The following is a 6852-nucleotide window of genomic DNA, read 5'->3' as shown; positions in this document are numbered from 1 at the left end:
GTTGACCTCTCTCCTCTTTACACGCTGCTTGTGTTCATAGTTCATATAATGATCGGAAACACTATACAGCTAACTTATTTTTTAATTTTTATTCTAACATGTTGAAACAACTGAGAGTCTCGAATTTAAAAAAGAAAAACTGATGTCAAATGCCTCAAATAAGTGACACGGTTTGTCTTTATGTGTTGACAATTCTTAGATGGTAGTAGAATAATGAATAATCTTTATAGTCAAAAGCAAAAATTTATGCGTGTGCTTTCCTCCTACGTGCTTGGTTGGGAAAAAGGACAAGAAAAATAAGACTGCAAATTCAGAAAGCCAGAACGCGTAGCACGAATCCATTGACCCCCTCGAAGGGTTTATATTTTGTTTTTTACTACCACATCGCTTGATTATTTGCTAGTTGTGCATGGAACCCGGAGAAATTCGAATTGGTTTTTCCTTGCCGTTCTTCTTTTATTTGGATAATTAATCAAAATTGAGTTTAACGTGAAAAGTTATTAATGGCATTTGGGAAAGAACATGGTAAAAACTAAAAAGGGTGCTATAAGAAGAGGGTGAGTACTAAACGAAGACAACATGGACCACGTGTTAAGTATTCCGTCAATTGTCACCGGTGAAAATTTTAAGTGTTGACATTAATAATTGGCATCGATCAAATAATCAGGAAGAAGGGTCCACCGAATGTGGTCCAAATCTTCTCCTTCTTAAAAGGAGAATGTTGTTTGCTTCAACACTTGATATATGGATGAAAATAGAGACTCGTGTATTGAGGTGTTGTCTAAGGGGAAAAATTATGCTTTATATGTACAAAAGTAATTCACGTTGCTTTAATGACTTAAGCGTATGCCTCTAATTTTAATAAATAAATCTAGGGGATGAATTTCCGGCTGAATCTTTTGTTATCATTATCACACTATTTTGTTTGTGAAAAGAGACGACAAATTGATTGTAGAAGCAGTCTCTTTCATTTGTTTAACTTAATTTTATACATATTTAGTTTCGGTTATTATACAGGTGTTATGCATATTTTTAAATGATTTCAAATTAAAAGAAAACAATAAAATACTTTTAATATAGTCGAAAGATTTTGAATTTAAAAAAATGCAAAAATTTAAAAGAAGAAAAATAATTTGCAAAAAAAAATATATTATAAAAAAGTAAATTACAAGAATTTTAAAATAAAAAGTAAAAATATAGAAGGAATCCTACAGAAAAGAAATTCGAGGCAGATTTAGAAAGTCGCTAGTATGTGAGTGTACGTGAGTATTTTTCTGAGAACGAATTTTAATCTTTTGATGCTACTAAACCTTTTAAATTTATAAAGCAACCCAACCAATCTTATTTCGCCAAGTGTCACACCTCGAAGGATTCAAAAAAGTTATTCCTGTCAAACGCAAATCCAAGTAACTGTTCCCTTCGCACATGTTGTCTTTGATCTCCATATTTTCGACGTGTAAACTTCACGCTTCGACAATTTTGAGTGAATTGAGACCTTCGGTATCGATTTTCATCTTCTTGAGTCGACATCCCAGATTAATCCAATCGATCGAAAATCTTCGACCAACAAATTGTCCCTAAGATTATTATTGTCATCGAAATTTTTAATAAGATGAAAATAGTTAATCCTAAATAAATTTCATTCAATACCAATAATAATTAAAAGAAAAAAAGTCCATTCTCATGCTTAATAACTGCATTAATAAGCACGACCCCATTAATTGCGAACATTACGCATGCCATTAATTAAATACATTTCAATTTTTTAGGGTTATAAATTTATGAAGAGCAACTTTCCCTTCAAAAATTCAAAAATTTTCTCTGAGTCCGTTTATCTTAAGAAAACTATCCTTTCAACTTCTAACTCCATTTTTGCCGCTACAGAGGGATTCAAGTTTTAATCCTTACTTTCCTTCTTCATTTTACTAGTATGTTCCTCTTTTTTTTTCTCACTTTTATTATAATGAACAACTTCTATTCAATTTTTAATTCATGAAATTGAATGACAACCTTGTTTAATCGCTAGGGTTTTTACACAAGCATGAGATTATTTCTTCTACATTCTACTAAAATCAACATTGAATCTTTTTTTTCTTTCAGTTTTATGCAAGAATGGATGCCTCTCCTTCTATAGTATCATCCCCATCAAAAAATAAAGGAAAACAAATTGAGAAACACAAAGAAAGAAAGAAACTACAAAACTCTTTAAATATTCAAATTTAAAAATCTTTTCTACTGATGCAGATATTGTCATTGAAGACCCAGAAGATACCACTAATGGCAAGAAAATTTTATTTTCCTTTCTGTTGATAATGAACTTCATTGTTTCCTTAGCCTTTTGAACAAGCAAAAAAGATTTTTCACTATTTTTTGAGTAGTGAAAATCAGGATTCGCTAATCAAACAGAACTTTTTTGTTGCCCCTTTTTTTGATAATTCTCATCCATTTCGTAACAATTCCAAGACTTCTTTCAAAGGTGCAAATTTTTTTGCCTGGTTTCAAATATTAGAACCTTTTAAAACCGGTGCAAGAAAATTTTGAGGAATCTATGACCTTCTCAAACTTTTACAATACCAACAATCAACTCATCATTGGATAATCGGAGCTACTTATATTTTTGGAGCAAAACAACTAACAATTTTTATTTACCATGTAGTATGGTGGGTCCCACTCTCTTTGATATAGCAACTATCATAAGACTCCATCAAATGGCCTTACAATTACTTTTGACATGAAGCCTGAACACATATACAACATCATCGAAAAAAAGTTCTTATGGCTTAATGTCATAGGAGAACAACGTACACCAGTTACAAATGATGAACATGTGGCCTTCCTTTACTATTGGCTTAATGTCATAGTTTTTTATTCAAGAAACGTCTCAATGCGAAAATTATATCCCTTTTGCTGTCCTCATTCATGAAAAACAGAAGTTTAACCTACCTTTGCTTCTTCTAGGAAATTTGTATGATGAATTGGGTCAAATAGTCGATAGTCTCCATACCAGATCCTCAATCAGTGCTGGAGGGCCACTTTGGTTGCTACAACTTAGCTAATGCAGTTTTTGAAAAACATATGAAACACAAAGGAGGGACACTTCTTCCCGAGAAACCAAGCACCGAAGGGCCTCCGATTGGTTACCTTACAACCAAATTTCATCCATTCACACTCGACCACTAAATATTTTTGGGAAGTTTTTGCCAAGCTTTATTCAAGCAAACATTTCCAAAGTGAAGATTTAAATTTTACTCCATTTGTCGACCGTAAATGTGGACCAACTTGGTTTCGACGCCCAATGGTTTGAAAGAACAACGATGATAATGGTCAGCACTTGAATGACGAAATGTGGTCGAACTTCCTATAATTCAAGTGGTATCGACAGGTATACTCAATATAAAAAAATACCAATTTTGAGTCACACTCCGTGCCCTCCCCCCCCCCAATTATGTGGCAAGACAAATAGGTTTCTCTTAAGCCATTTCTGCACCATTTCCAAGCAAACTCCTCCTCTTTGTAAAATTAACTTCAAGAGTAGGAAAAAATCGACAAATTCCTGAGCATAATGAGAACATAAAAAAATTACTTCCCACTTTCTTTTTTGCATAGTGATAAACCCCTTTTTGAGGGTTTATCTTGTGTTGTTCTAGAGCATTTTTGCTAACCTTTTCTCACATTTATTCAATAAATAGCATAGTTAATAATTGTCTCCTAATTTGTGCTCAAATATGAAACATACTTTTAGACCCTTGATTTGATAATTTTATCTTTCTTTGATTCCACTAGATGCCTTGATGTGTTTGCTAGTGATTTCAGATTGAAAGGGCTAAAAATGGATGAAAGGAGTGAAGAGAAAGTATACAAGGTGAAAAAGTCATGAAAAGCCAAAGATTTGGATACGTCCATGGACGCACACGCGCACTAGACGTATACGCGCGGACCGCGCAAAAATCCATGGACGCGCAGGCGTGCTGTACGCGTACGCGTCGATGCTGGGCACGTGATTTTTGAGTGAAATCATGCCCAGCGAATTCACAGAGGCTGTGGGACCCAGTTTGGAACCAACTTTGGCGCCAAAATGCTTAAAAGGACCTAGGATGAAGGAAAAGGGGGGATCCCATCATTTTAGACATTAGGGACTTTAGATCTAGTTTTAGAGTTAGTTTTATAAAGAGAGAAGCTCTCTCTTCTCTCTAGATTAGGATTAGGTTTAGGTTAGAATTTCTTAGATCTAGGCTTTAATCTTTGCTTTCATCTACTTCTACTTTTTCAATTCTACATTCCTACATCTTTTCTTCTATTTCTCTTGTTTGTAATTTCCTCTATTTTGTTTCCCATACTTTGTAAGTTGATTACTCTTGTTCTTCTTATTTTCTTTTAATGCAATTTGAGGTAATTTGTTTTAATTGTGTTTTTTATTAATTGTTGTTGTTAATTCTTTGCAATTAATTGTTGTTAGATTTCATTCTTGTTGTCAATTTACTATGCTTTCCCTTTATGCCTTCCAAGTGTTTGATAAAATGTTTAGAAGGATGTTAGAGTAGAACTTTATGTTCTTGGCTTGAAAAGGTAACTTAGGAATCTTGATTACTAATATTCGAGTGATTGATGATTGATAGCCGTTGATTCTAGCTCTCATTAATTCAATTAGTGAATTGTTGGACCTGTGGACTGGATTGATATAGCTATTTACCTTCTTTACTTGTTAGAGGATGATCAATGGGATTGATCATTGCAATTATCATGTTGTGATTAGTGATAAAGATAGAGATCCTTGACCATCAAACCTTGCCAAACCGCTTTTCATTTGTTTTCCATTGTAATTTACTTTCTTGTTCCTTATCCAAACTCCAAAATATACAACTCATAACCAATAACGAAATACTACCCTGCAATTCCTTTGAGAGATGACAAAGGTTTGAATACTTCATTATTAGGATTAATTAGGGGTTTGTTACTTGTGACAAACAAATTTTTAATGAAGGATTATGTGGCTTAGAAACTATACTTGCACGAGATTTCATTTGGATTCTTACAACCAAAAATTCAATAATCACATAAACATTACAAGTCATTTGTTGATTGTGGGGGAACTACTATTCCGCTACGATCGAACATGAAAATTTTCAAAGACTTATAAATTCTAAGATTTCCTCGATCTCAACTTCCAAGCTTGAAAAGGAAGCCGAAGCACTCAACACCAGGAAAGAAAAAGAAATGAAAAATTCACCATGAATCAAACAACTGATAAGGTAACTTTTAAAGTTTTTTTTATCTTCGTTTCATTAAGTTTTCGCATATTTCTTTTAATCATATCACTGTACAGGGAAGAATTCACTTCAAAAACATCGAAAACCCACTGACATGTCGACAGCAAACACTCCAAACAATTCAAACACATCAATTGCGTCCTCAAATACTTCGAACTCAAGTAACATTTCCACAGACTCGATGCACTCTTCAAGCTCACTTGCTCGAGAAGCTGAGGTATATCGATAACTCTATTTTTATTTCAACAAAATCATAGCATCAAATACTTGTTTTCGACACTTATCGCTAACCACTTTAAGTTGAAAAATTCATCAAAGAACCAGCTTCAAATCTGAATGCAACAACAACCAAGAGTAAATCTTCAGTCATAGAAAATAAAGAAAAATCACCTTCCTCATCATCAATTGGGCATGTTTGTCACACTATCTACAAAATGAAAAGGAGGTCGATCAATCTAACAAAGAAGAAGATGCCGGAGCTCAATAAAGAAAAAGAACAACCTTCAAAAACTCAATCCATCAAAAATGAAGCTTCCCCTGAAAGGATCAATGTTGATCTCACCACCCTTTCCTCCCCTTCTATTGAGAAGATTCCATTGAAAAAACCAAAGAAAAACATTGAACTCATCTCTCAAGCTAATCTACAAGCTAGTGAAACAACAACTCACGTCGATAAAGCCAAACCTACTGGTGCGTGAAATTAGAACTCGCATAGCTGAACTGGCAAGTGAATCAGATCGTCCAAGTAATGCCTCAGGTGAGTGAGGGTCGATCCCATGAGGATTGTCGGATTGAGCAAGCAATGGTTCTCTTGCAGATCTTAGTCAGGCGAATAGAAAAGAGTGGTTGTTGTAGAAACTCATCAAACAAAATAAGAACGAAGGTAATACCAACTTGATGTAGAAACAATGATAAGAACGCAGTTAAGGCCTCGGAGATGCTTGTTCTTCTGGATTAATGCTCTTTACTAACTACTTTAACAATGAGTAATCCATTCAATGGCAAGGCTGTACGTGATTAAAGTCAGGGCCAGTGGTCATTAATCTCTGCTGATCCACATCAAATGCCACACCAATGGTCAATTGGTTTGAACAAGGGTGAAGCTCACACAATTCAATTTTTAATGATCCTACTCAAACACCACAGACAAGGTCGTATCTTCCGGATTGGAGAACAAAGCTCTATGATTCTAGCCTTAGCGCCACAGAAACCTCAATTACCCATGACTAACAGAATTTTATGTCACATATCCTAATTAGCCTAGATACTCTATTGGAATATGTGATGGATTCTCAAGCTGCAGCTCAATACTATCCTGCCAAGGACTCGTAAGAACTCATGTAGAATAAGGGGTCATACGCCAGTTCCACCCCAGATTCATAAGGATGAAGAATAAAAATGCATCATAGAATGAAATCAAACATATGTTAAAGTAGAAAAGTAATGATATTAATCCATACGATTGAGCAGAGCTCCTATCCTTAACCTAGGAGGGTTAGCCGCTCATAATGTACAAAGAAAATAGAAGTAATGTATGTGCTTCTCCCCTCCTGGAGGCATCCTCCTCAGAAGGAAGGAAGTCCCT

This window comes from Arachis hypogaea, chromosome 3, assembly GCF_003086295.3.
Source record: "Arachis hypogaea cultivar Tifrunner chromosome 3, arahy.Tifrunner.gnm2.J5K5, whole genome shotgun sequence".
Classification (NCBI taxonomy): Eukaryota; Viridiplantae; Streptophyta; class Magnoliopsida; order Fabales; family Fabaceae; genus Arachis; species Arachis hypogaea.
This window is presented reverse-complemented; position numbering follows the sequence as displayed.